The sequence below is a fragment of the Echinops telfairi genome, unplaced genomic scaffold (genome assembly GCF_000313985.2).
Source record: "Echinops telfairi isolate 266 unplaced genomic scaffold, ASM31398v2 ScPeMD7_7469;HRSCAF=8507_0, whole genome shotgun sequence".
Classification (NCBI taxonomy): Eukaryota; Metazoa; Chordata; class Mammalia; order Afrosoricida; family Tenrecidae; genus Echinops; species Echinops telfairi.
In genome coordinates this window covers 90,094,523-90,108,489 of record NW_022111372.1, presented here as the reverse complement: position 1 = coordinate 90,108,489, position 13,967 = coordinate 90,094,523, and positions in this window count along the sequence as shown.

Here is a 13,967-nt window from a genome sequence, read left to right as displayed (position 1 = left end):
CTAATCCATAGGGTTTCCAACCCTGTGAATCTTTCCAGGAGCAGTAAATCTTACAGAAGCAAACTGCCACATCTTTCCTCCTCAGAGAAACTAGTGGGTTAGAAGTGCCTAGCTTTCAGTTAACAGCCAAGCATTTAACTATTGCAGCATGAAAGGTTCCTGCAGATATTTCGTTCAATCATGTTTCTACAGACATTGTCTATCTTTCTTTATTCAGGGCATCCCCAGAAAGATTTCTTGTAGCCGCTATTTGCTGTCCTGTCTACGTGTCCTTCTTGGTGACAAGACAGTACAGAACTGCCAGATAGCACTTTCTTGCCTGTAATCTTATGGAAGCACATCACCAGATCTTTCCCTTATGTGGATTCTAATCAACAACCTTTTGGTTAACAATGGAGGCACTTTAACCATTCCACAGAATAGAGTAATTCTGAAACCTGACTTTGAGCAAAGCCTACCTTTTCATGTGAGATATACAAGCATGTTATAAAGCAACCATGAGTTGTGGTGATGTGGTGATTTGGCCAAACTGATATGTAGCTTCAGTTGTCAAGATTCATCACACAATGAGCCCTGAGAACAGGAGTTTATTATTAACTTTATTCTCTCTTGACATTAACTGGAAAATAAAAAAGTCTAACTCAGACAATGTCTCTTAGTCATTGTCAAGAAATGTTACAATCACTAAATGTTCCTTTTATTACTAGTTTCTGCAAAGAACTCAGACGGTTTCTCTTATCCACCACTGACACATTTAGCTGAGACAGTGATTTTCAAAAGCACTTCTTAAGTAACATGGTCCCCAGACTTGCACAAAGATCTGGCAGGTCTTATCTCCTTAGAGATTTGATGAGTTTTCCACTCAAATAAAATCTATTAGAGGGTCCTTCCTGATTTAAATATTTAAAAACCTGTACAAGTTTCCATCTAGTCAGTAATGACTCATGGCAATCACATTGTGAGACAGAACTATTTCATAAAGTTATCAGTGACTTATATTTTATATAGCTTGCCAAGCCTCTCTTCCAAGGATATTCTGGCTAAACTTGAAGCAGCAACTTTTTGATTAGCAGTCAAGTGCTAAAAAAGCTTGCCTTACGTCTAATAAACTGCTGCAACAAGCTGTGAAGGTTCTCGATTTGCGTTGCATTCTCCATATGGGGCTCCGGAGATTTGTATAGGTAGCTATAGCTCCAGTGATAGAGTGTTTGCTTAAAAACCCTAGAGATTAAGAGATAATTTTATGTAAGTTCATTTTCACAGTAGTTACTAAAGAATAACACTGTACAACTGTTAAGGATCTTAGGAAACTCTGAAGTGGGTAAAACAAAGCGAAAAAGAGTATACACACTATTGAGGAATAGTTTAGTTACAGAACATTGGAGAAGGTATTTCAGCTTTCTGAGACTTAAATGGCTTGTGTATAAAAAGCAGTAAATGAATAATCTTATACTGTTATCTTATCAAATATTCAGAGAAACACCTGACACATATTAAAAGTTTAACAAAATAATTTTGCTGTTACAGTGCTATTATCATCCCCCTTGTCCTTATCACCTAGATAAGAGCTCAGCAAACTCTAGACAGAAGACTTAAGTTTGCCCCATGGCTTGTGTACTTCATTTAAAACTTTATTTGAACTCAACCATACTCATTGTCTACATCACATCCCTGGGTCTTTTTGTTCTACAACAGTGGCAGAATTGAATAATTTCAACAGAGATTACCGTACATACTCGAGTATAAACCGACTCGAATATCAGCCGAGGCACCTAATTTTACCACAAAATCGGCATTAAAAATGTGCTGAAAATCTCGGCTTATACTTGAATATATGCGGTATATGTCTCTTACTGATCCTGATCTAGAATAGTGATCTACATTTCCAGGAAAAGCAACATAAAGACCAAAAATCAGATGTGGTTTCTTCCCTTTTATCTTCCATGCAATAAAGTTTTGTGTAAGTTTATGTTTGATGTAAAACTCAAAAATTAAGGAAATGGAAAATAAAAGGAATAAAAATGAGAAAATCATTGAGTATTTTCCCTATGTAAAGGAGAGATAAACTCATATGAATAGGTATTTAAGCAAGGGGGAAGAAGAAGAGCATGAAAGTTATATTAGGTAGACGGAGCCAGCCAAAATTAATAGCAAGAGATGATATAGAGTGTGTGTCAAACTGTTTTCAGTTGTTGATACATTAAATGTGGAGTTGGGAACATTGTGTTGGAAAATTAGATAATGTGCTGCAGTCAGATCATCCTTAATATTCGATGCTATTTTAAGAACTTTGGATTTTTATCTTGTGGTAGGTGAGAAAATTTGAAGAATCAAAGGCAAAAGTAAGATGCATTTCTTTCTTTCATCCTCTTATCTAAAAGCATTTTCAGAATCTGGTCTGATATCCACCTTAGTGTTTTTTTGAACACAGAGTACCTAAGCACATGAAAGAAATGATGAAGCTTCAGTGCTGTCCTCTGAAATAAATTCTTCTTGGGGGAGGGGCAGCTGTCCACGTGACTGGGATTGTGGCCAGCTCAGGGAGAAGGGCATGTCTTATCAGAGCACATGGGAGGAAATGAAGGGGGAGGAAGAGAGAGTGGAACACATCCTAGCCCACCAAGCCTTGACGATGAGATTCCTGCTCAGAGCAGTCAATGCACAGAGAAGACCACATGGCCGGTCCCAATATGAGACATGACATCCCTTACTGATCCATAACCCTACAGGGGACCACAGTGGAGACACGGTGTGGGAATTGCACCTGATCTGATCCCACCATTCCAAGGCAAAGAGGCAAAACACTAAGGACGTGCAACAGAACAGCAAGGGGAACAAAGCAACGAAGTCCCCAGGGAATACCAAAAATAGACTTTAGGGCCAGGGCTTGACACCCCATCAGACTCAACTGGAAAACACTCCTAAAGGCCATCAAACAGTCCTTGAACTAAAAAAAAAAGAAATGATGAAGCAAATTAAGTTAACACATTTCTAGAGAGTAATTCCACAAGACCGAGCAAAGCAGGGGTTCTCAACCTTCCTAATCCCACAGCCATTTAATAGTTCCTCACGCTGTGGTGACCCCAACCACAAAATTATTTTCATTGCTACTTCATAACTGTAATTTTGCTACTCTTATGAATCGTAATGTAAATATCTAATATACAGGTTGTTTGTAATTTTGCTACTCTTATGAATCATAATGTAAATATCTAATATACAGGATGTATTTTCATTGTTATAAATTAAACAAAATTGAAAGCATGGTGATTAATAACAAAAACAATATGTAATTATGCATTTTGAAATATTTGATTCTAATTACAAATAAATGAAATTTTGTCTTGAAATATGGTGTAGCATGGCTGTCTTCACTCTGGGTACTCATGTGGGTGTATCTGCATGTGGGCGGAGCTATGTGGAGACAGAGCAGCAGTGTATCAGTTCCTAAGACCATTAGAAATATGTGTTTTTTGATCATCATAGGTGACCCCTGTGAAAGGGTCGTTTTACCCTCAAAGGGGTCGCGACCCACAGGTTGAGAACCCCTATAAAGTATTATAATGTAATGTGCAAAGACTTGGAGTTAGAAAATCAAAAGAGAATAGCACATATCACATTTCCTAAGCTGAATGAACTGAAGAAAAAAGTCAACCTTGAGTTGTAATATTGAAGGACTCAGTGGGTCGTGCTTGTAATGCTTGCTGTGTTAAATGAGGTTTATAAAAAAATTTCAGGAGTGAAAAAGTTTGTAAAGTGCTGGTTGCCTATAAGAACTGTTGATTTTTTTAGATTTCAAATTAAATTATTTTTATAACATGAAAATCCAAACCTAACAACCATCATGTCTTTTAAATAATTAATAAAAGATAGAATAATATATGCTTTTTCTTTTCAGGGAGAAGAGAGTTATCTCACTGAATCTCATGCTAATTGTAGTGATAACTATTAGCATTCATTTAGTGAACACTATACTCTGAAGCAGAAATTCCTGTTTAATTGGTTGACAACCAATTGAAATTTTGACAATTTGAACCAGCTCTATGATGGTTCCAAAAAAAAAAAAAAAAAACGCTTTCCAAAAGGACGTATCTTTGAAAATCGTATGGAATTAAGGTCTATTTGGGTTTGCTTTCAAATGAAGGCAACTTCATGGCAAATGGTTTGGTTTAAAGTGTGAATGAGGAGCCTACAGCCTTTAGTTTTTATAATACAACAACTTTTGAGATACCCACTGTACTCATTTCTAGTTTAAAAGCAAGGGCACTGAGGTTATCGTATACAGTAATACACTCAAAGCTATTTAGGCAATGAATACAAGGTCTAAGATTTAGATGTAAATTTCATTATTTTATTCTGTCTAGTACATGATCCATGTGAATTCTTTCTTTACTGCTGTCCTTAAAATTGTGACTACTATACACAACCAGAAGCAATCAAATCGATTGTCATCGAGTGTATTTTGACTCATAAACCAAAAACTAAGCACTAACAGTTCTCAGTTGCAACTCAGCACTACACTATAATACAGACTGGAACTGCCTGTGTGGGTTGTGAGACTGTGAAGAGTGGAGAGCCTCATTTTCCTCCATGGGAGTGGCTGGTCACTAGAACTGCTGTCCATGTGGTTAGCAGCCAATATACAAACAGGGCTCCATTTTGAGGTTTTATTTCTTTTTTCTTTTTTTAATCCATACCTAACTCACTGAATGGAGCCAATGATGACTCATGGTGACCGCTGTGGGTTTCTGACACTGTTACTGTTTGGGGGAGTAGAAAGCCAAGTCTTATTTCTATAATAGTAAACCCCAATGAGTTTTCTAAATACTTATATAACCAGTCCCTAGATTAAGAAACATAAAAATAGTAGTCCTACAAAATAACACTGCTGCATTCATGTCACTAACCTGGCTTTCAAGGTTAAAAGAAATCCACACTTCTAAACGTTTAGAGTGGCTTTACTTGTTTTTTACTTTACATATATAGAATCCAGGGCTATGAACTCTTGGGAAATCTGAGTACTCATAGTCAACATTATACATAGGAAGTTCATATTGCGTGTGGTCATAGTTTGTTTATGTTCATGGCTCTCAAGTATGTGATTATTTAATATGTATACTGTAAGACTGGTTGGAATAGGAAAACAAATCCAGTGACACTCATATATGTATAAGAAGTGTTTAATATCAAGAAGTAATTTTACTTGGGTGTATACAAAAAACGAAGGAAAAAGCTCTGCTGGGTGGGGAGCTTTCATAGTATGCATTTTCCCCCACTAGGCGAGCATCCAGCACTCACTGAGTGAGTGCATCCAGTGGCATTGTCTGAGAAGGTTCTCTCTGGTCACAGTGCATATTTTAGCAAAAGCAGTTTCACTCAAACCTCGTTTTTTTGTGATGGCTGATTTAAGAGAACAGCATACTGTATGAAATTTGTTTCCTTCTTGGGAAAAATGCCACAAAAACTGTTGTGATGTTGAACACAGTTTACAAGAACAGCACTATGGGAAAAACCCAAGTGTACAAGTGTTTTCCTCGTTTCAAAAAGGTGAAATGTTGATGGATGATAAACCTCATTCTGGATGTCTGTCAACTTCCCAAATGGACGAAAATGTCAACAAATTCTTGCACTTGTGCTTGAAGACTGACAATAGATCATCGAAGAGATAGGGAACTTATCTGGACTATCTTGGAGCTCAGTTCAAGGAATTTTTTTTTAATACTTCTATTAGGGGCTCTTACATCTCTTATCACAATCCATACATTTCTCCAAAGTGTCAATCACATTTTCACATATGCCGCCATCATTGTTTTCAAAGCATTCTCTTCCCACTTGAACCCACGATATCAGCTCCCCATTTCTTCCCAATCCCCCCTCTCCCTCATGAACCCTTGATAAGTTATAGATTATTTTTTCCATATCTTACATCATCCTCCATTGCCCTTCACCAACTTTTCCATTATTTGTACCCCTGGGAGAGGGTACTAGCTTGATCCTTGTGATCGATTCCCCCTTTCTCCTCTTTCCCTCCCCTAATCCTCCTGGTAGCTATACTCTCCTTGTTGGCCCTGAGTGGTTTATCTATCCTAGTGAGATAGTTAAAGTTTATTGTGCTAACCTGGCTGATAAACAATAGTGGGGTTAATTGAAGCGAGAAGAGATAAATGGCTCGGTGAGCCTCACCTTTCAAGTTCTTGGGTCTCTTGCTCTCTGATGGTCAGACCAGGGTGCTGCTGTCTTAGCCAGTTCCCTGCTTCAGCTGGCAAGGGCCCCTTCCTGCAAGACATCCCCAAGGAGAAGCCACATGGACTTACCCTCATGCAGCCCTGAATGCTGGAGCAGCCCTGTGGAGAACCCTGCCAGCGCTGAAGATGCTTACACATTCACTGACTCAGCTTTCCTCCTGCATTCGGCATCATTGCATATGTTTTGTGCGATAGAGGAGTACTTTGTGGATTGGTGTCAGACATATGGGCTAATGTTGGATTTGTGGGCTTGGGCAGCACTCGGTTGGGATGTTTACTTGATGTGCACTTACCCTTTATTTTAAACTCTGTCTTACATATATGAGTTTCTGTGGATTTGTTTCTCTAATGTACCCCAACTAACACAGATGGAATTCCTGTGTTGTGGGCTCTTATCTGTTGCAGAGTGCATTCTCTGGTCTAATCCAATTTGTAAGGTAGAATTGAGGTCATGATAGTGGGCTGAAGGAAGCACCAAAGAACTAGAGGAAAGTTGTGTGTTTCATTGGTGCTATACTGCACCCTGACTGGCTCATCTCTTCCATATGACCCCTCTGTGAGAGGATGACCAATTGTCTACAGATGGCCATTGGGTCTCCAATCAATGCCCACCCCACCCCCCATTCACCTTGGGTATGGTTTTATTCTGGATATTAGATGCCTGGTACCTGATCCCATTGGCACTTCCTGATCACCCAGGCTGGTGTGATTCTTCCATGTGGGCTTTGTTGCTTCTCAGTTATATGGCCGCTTGCTTATCTTGAAGCCTTTAAGACCACAGACCCTATATCTTTTATAGCTGGGCACCATCAGCTTTCTCCACCACATTTGCTTATGCATCCATTTTGTCTTTAGTGATTGTGTCAGGAAGGTGAGCATCACAGAATGCTGGATTGTTAGAACAAAGCATCCTTGTGTTAAGGAATTACTTGAGTTGAGGCCCGTTTCAGAGCATTTTAGCAGATTTGGGAAATGATAAGGGTCACTGTAAAATGTGTGCCTCAGCTTCTGACTGACCAGGAAAAATAATGTTGAGTGGAAACATGCCATGCTTTGAAAGAAAGCTACGAGGTGACCCAGAATTCTTTCCCAAGGTGATGACTGCTGATGAGACATGGTGATATTCTTATGACCCCAAAAGCCAACATCAATCAAGCCAGTGGAAGATGCCATTGTTCCCTTGCCCCAAAAGGCTCCACAAGTGAAATCAAAGATCAAGACCATGCTCATTTGTTTTTTGGATGTAAGGGAGATAGTGCATTTGGAGTTCATTCCACCAGGCCAAACTGTTATTTAAGCTTTCTATTTAGAGCTTCTGAAAAGATTGCCAAATGGTGTGCAATAGAAAAAGGTCTGATTTGTGGCAGATTGGAGACTGGTTTTGTCACCATGACAATGTACCTGTTCATGCAACCATCCCAGTATGCCAGGGTTTTTTTGGTGGGGTGAGTGGGGGGAACAGCATGCCTTTCTTGCCCTATGCACCTGACTTACCTGACCTCGCTCCATGGCTTCTTTTTGTTTCCATGAATCCAAAGTGACATTAAAATATGGCAATTTGATGATGTAGAAAAGGTGAAGAAAAAAAATCAGGGAGGTGCTGTCAGCCATCCAAACAGATGAGTTTGAAAAATGTTTCCAAGAATGAAATCACAGATTTCACAAGTGTATTAAATGTGGTCCAAAATACTTTGAAGGTGATAGGTTGTTTTGTTTAAAAAATTAAATATACAGCTTTGGGGGAGAGGAATCAGTTTTTTTGGAGGGGGTATGGTATGCCCTCATAAGTTCAGGTTGAAGCTTAAGAAAATTAAAACAAGTACACTAGAGCCAAAATATGACATTGAGGCTACCTGTATTTCAAGAAGATCTCAAGAACAGATTTGATGCATTGAATACTAATGATGGCAGACCTGATGGGCTCTGGGGGGGACCTTAAAAATATCATTCATAAAGAAAGCAAATGGTCATTAAAAAGACAAGAAATAAAAAATTGAAGTGGATGTCAGAAGAGAATCATAGAGTATCTAAAACCAGTGGAAGAAAAAATGAAATCAAAGAGCTGAATAGAAAATTGCAAAGGGCAGCTCAAGAAGACAAAGTCAAATATTATAATGAAATATGCAAAAAAATAGAGTTAGAAAACCTAAAGAGAAAAACACACTCACCATATCTTAAACTGAAAGAACTCAAGAAAAAATTCAAGCCTCAAGATGAAATATTGATAAGATTCTATGGACAAATATTTAATGATGCAAGAGGTAGCAAAAGAAGATATAAAGAATTCTGAGTCACTGTACAAAAAAGAACTAGTCAACATTTCACAATTTCAGAGGATATAATGCTTGGCAAAGATATGAGCAAGAACCAATGGTTTTGAGGGAAGAAATTCAAGCTACACTGAAAGCATTGGCCAAAAAATAGGGTTCCAGGCATCGATGGAATACCAATGGGAATGTGTCAACAGGATGATGAAGCAGTAGATACACTTAGCCCCTCTATGCCAGTAATGTGGAAAATGGCTACTTGATAGAATGACAGAAAGAGATCCATATCTGTACCCCTTCCAAAGAATCTTGACCTAGCAGAATGCTCAACTTATGGAACTATATCATTAATGCCACATGAAAGAAAGATCTTGGTGAAGATCATCGTATAATGGTTATAGCAGTATATTGACAGGGAGCTGACAGAGGTTCAGGCCAGACAAAGATGAAGACATGGGACAAGGGATATCACTGCTAAGGTCAGACAGATTGTGGCTGAAAGCTGAGAACACCAGAATGATGTTTACTTGCATTTTATCAACTATGCCAAGGAATATGATTGTGTGGATCATAACAACTATGAATTCTCTTGAGAAGAATGGGAATTACAGAACACTTCATTTTGCCACGTGGAACTTGTACATGGATCAAGAATCCATTGTGCACACAGAACAAAGGAATACTGCATGAAAAACACAGAAAATGTGTGTTTCAGGGTTGTATCCTCTCACCATATTTATTCAATATGAATGCTGAGAACATCATCAGAGAATCATGATTATGTGAAAAAGAATGTAGCATCAAGTTTGGAGGAAGGGTTATTAATAGCATGAGAAATGCAGATAACAGTGAGTATGGAACTGAAAGTGAGGATGGAACTGAAGAACTTGCTGATGAAGATCAAGGATTTCAGCTTTCTATATGGATTACCAAGGAGTCCTGGTGGTGTAGTTAAGCGTGATTCATATGGTCGGCATTTTGAAGCTATCAGCAACTCTGCGGGACAAAGACTGGGCTTTCAATTTCCAAAAACAATTACAGTCTCAGAACCCCACAGGGGCTTGCTATGAGTCAGTATTTCCTAGACGGCGGTGAGTTTGGTTATGGATTACCACTCAATGTAAAGAAGACTAAAACACTCATAAGTAGACCAGAGGGTGACATCAGGAGAAATGGAGAAAAGGTTGACGATGTCAAGGATTTTGTCTGGCTTGTATTCACAATTAATGCTCAAGGAAGGAACAGTCAAGAAATCAAGAGACGTGTTGCGTTAGGTAACTGCTGCACTAGACCTCTTTAGAGAATTGAAAAGCAAGGTTGTTACACTTGAGGCTAAAAGGTGTGTCTGACCCAAGCCATGTTATTTTCAATTACTTTGTATGCATGTGAAAGTTGGACATTGGATAAGGAAGACCATAGAAGAACTGATGCATTGGAATTGTGGGGCTGGAGAAGAATATTGAAAGTACAATGGACTGCTAAAAGGAAAAGCCTATCTGATTTGGAAGAAGTAAGACCAGAGTGCTCCTTATAGGCCGGGATAGCAAGACTTCATCTTACATACTTTGTACATACTGTCAGGAAAAACTAGTCCCTGGAGAGGATATAATGCTTAGCAAAGTATAGGGGCAGCAAAAGCAACACAGCAGTTACAACAATGGGCTCAGGCATGGGAACAATTGTGGGGATGGCATAGGGCTGGACAGTGTTTATTTCTGTTGTGTGTAGTGTTGCTATGAGACAGAACTGACTCAATGACAGGCAACAATGATCATTTATGGAAGTAGAAAAGCCACATCCTTCTACTCTGGAGCGAATGATGGAATCAAACTGCCCAGCTTGTGATTAGCAGCCCAACAGATAACCCACTGTGCCATCAAGGTTTCTGTTAGGTACCCTCCCTCTTGCTAAAATATCAAATCCCAACTCAGGCTAACATCATGCATGTCACAACAGAATTTTACTTCATAAGATTTTCAATAACTGCAATACCACAGAAGTAGATCACCACATCCTTCTTCCCAGCAGTGCTGGTTAGATGGAAACTACTGAGTCATCAGTACATCACTCTTGGTGTCACTAAGAGTCCTCAGACCATACATTGTCTACTTCGAAGCTATTGGATCCTTAAAACAGTGCCTCCTAAAAGCCGTTACATTCATATTACTTTGGATTCCTGCTCAGTAAACAGTTTTGGCTTCTATGCTTGTGCTATTGAAAAGCTGGAAGATTATATCATTATGCATCATGCATATGACACTAACCACTTATTTTTCTGTCCTTTATATTAATATGTAATGCACAAAGGGATAAGATAAGCAGAGAAGTTGTACATGTTTGCTTGTCTCTCCCACATTATGAAACATAGCTTTCTCATGCATTTATGTAGTATTTCATAACTTCACATATATTTCTTTCCAATTAAGTGTGTTGATATTAGAGTACAGTATTTCTCTTAAGGACTTGTGTGATATCACTTATGACCAGTTTCAAGTTTCCATGGATATTATGAGTAGGAAATAGAAAATATGTATTTAGAGTAGGAAACAGAACATTTCTTTGAGTATTTTATTACAGACCTCTAATAGTTTATGATTCCTAAGGTATGCTGACTTATCAAATGCCTGGTCCTTACCTATTTGGAAACTGAAAATAAGACGAGTCTCGTAGGCAAGAACAAGTGTGCTTTTTTGTCCAACATTAATTCTAGGGAGTTTATAACAACAGGTATTGGGTGAGATTTGTGGAAAATTATGAAACATTGCCATTTACAAAACTTGGTAAAAAGTTATTTGAGTTGGGAACCTATTACAAGGATCTACATGTGACCTCCTCCCTGGGGGATGGACAGAAAAGTGGGTGAACGGAGACGTTGGACAGTGCAAGATATGACAAAATAATAATTTATAAATTATCAAGGGTTCAAGAGGGAGGGAGTAGTAGGGAGGGACGGGAAAAATGAGGAGCTGATGAAAGGGGCTTAGGTAGAGAGCAAATGTTTTGAGAATGATGAGGGCAATGAATGTAAAAATGTGCTTTGTACAATTGATGTATGTATGGATTGTGATAAGAGTTGTATGAGACCCTAATAAAATGATTTAAAAAAAACTGTAAGAGCTCCCAATAAAATGATTTTAAATTTAAAAAAAATTCTTTGAGTCAGGGTTGAACAAAAAGTATCTTACCCAAGTAATATATGTCCAACCAAATCACTTAAGATTTTCCCAAACAGTGTCTGTTCTAATATTTGAAAAAGAAGGCAGGTAAGTCCTTTGCAGGTAGATGGGAGCAGGGTTTTCTTCTCTATCCTTTTTTTAACCTAAACTTTTGGGTCCATGACTATTAATCCAGGTTCTCTATGAAGGAAAAAATTATGAGTAAACAAATAAAGCTATCTGGTTTCTACTATAATTTAGTGTCATGGATTAGAAGAATGGTTGGGGCCATTGGAACCACATGAAAAGTTTAGTTTAGTTGTTGTTTGTAATAGATAATTGTCTAGACAATTTATTAAAAATTATTTTGGAGTCCATTCATCTGCTGATGGAAATTTAGGTTGTTTCGAACTCTTTGTGATTGTGAACTGCACCGCTATGAACACTGGAATGCAGATACCTGGCCATGGTCTCTTTCCAGCCACAGTGCAGTAAAGCACCATGAAATACACAGATGAAATACACAACGTTCCTCGAGTTCTTTAATGCTTCCTCCCCCCACTATTATGACCTCAGGTCTACCTTACAAACACCCTGGCTAGACCAGAGCATGCACACTCTCAACACAGGGAATCCAGGACAGATAATCCCCTCAGGAACAATAATGGGAGCAGTGATACCATGAGAGTCGGGAGAAGGTGTGGGGAGAAGGGAATGAGAGGGAGAATCTATCACAAGGATCAACATATAACCTCACCACCACCTGGGGGATACACAATAGAAACATGGGTGAAGGGAGACAGGAGATAGTGTAAGAAATAAAGATAAAAATAATTTATAATTTATCTTGGGGTCATGAGGTGGGAGGGTGGGGGAGGAAGGGAAAACAGAGGAGATGATACCAAGGGCTCAAGTAGAAAGAAAATGTCTTGAAAATGATGATGCAACATATGTATTTGATACAATGGATGTGTGGGTTTTTGTAAGCGACCCCCCAAAAATGATTTATTTTAAAAAATTATTTTGGAGTCAACAATTAAATTGTAATATGATCAAGGAATCAAAGTCACAGAAATTATAAAGATAGAAAGGGTAAAATTTTTAAATGAACAACAACAAGTAAGGGTGCAGAAAAATATTAATAATATAAACTCACTAGTAAAAAAGGAAAAAGTGCACAAACACGCTCACACAGCGAAAACCAGGATTAAATGGTCTGAAGATATTTCAAATGGTCATCTTGGACTAGCAGGAATCCAAAGTGTTATTATTATTGTTATTAATGTAAATCATTTTTTCATTTTCAAAATTCTACAACTTTCACTGTTATTACAAAATTTTGTTTGTTACAAAATTGTAATGGCATTTAACACCACACACTATGTGACAGGTGATTCATGTGATCGGCAAATTTAATAATAATATGAATAATAACTTTAAAAAATCTTTTAGCATTGATTAGCTACTTACTCTGTGCCATACAGTGTGGTATTGTGTCAACACGGTTTCCATTGCTCCTAATTCAAACCCTGTGGATTAGACACTATTACTAGTTGCATTTTACAGATGAAGAAACTAAAATTCACAGAGGTTTAACAACTTGCTCAAAGACACAACTAGCAAGTGATAAAAGGTCAGAGGTGGGTCTAGATCTGTCTTAATAGATAAAATTATCAATTGATTACTATATACACTGTCATTATCCTGTTACCAACATCAGGATGATTGACAGTTCCATTGATAGTAAATATTTTATTTGATATAGAGGTGACTCTACAAATGTTACATTAAAGAACAGAAACTGTTAGATCCTGAAAAATAGAAATTTGAAATAAAATTTTTGTAAGCAGTGACTCAGTTTTGTCTCTATCTATTTTCATAATCTATTGAGAATCTTGTGACTGTACAGGAGTATTTGAATGTATTTCTTTTAAAGCCAATTTTAGAGTAGAGGAAAAATATAGGCAAAAATCAAGAGCATTTGCTCTAGTATATGAATACGGTAATAAATGAAAATAAAACACTTAACATTCACTCATACAGATGTTTATATTAGTGTTGAAAGATACTTATTGAACAATGGATGTGCAGATAGAATTTTATTAATGTTTTCAGTACAGAGGAAAAAGTATGAATGGAATCTTAATTAACTACCCTCATAAATATGCATAAAATATGCTTACAAAAATTTCAAATATTCTTCTCAAGTTGAAAAGAATTAACCCAGGAAACATATTTGCAGAATCACATATATGCATGCATCTAATTTCATTTTAAAGTTCACTGGGATTTATAATGCA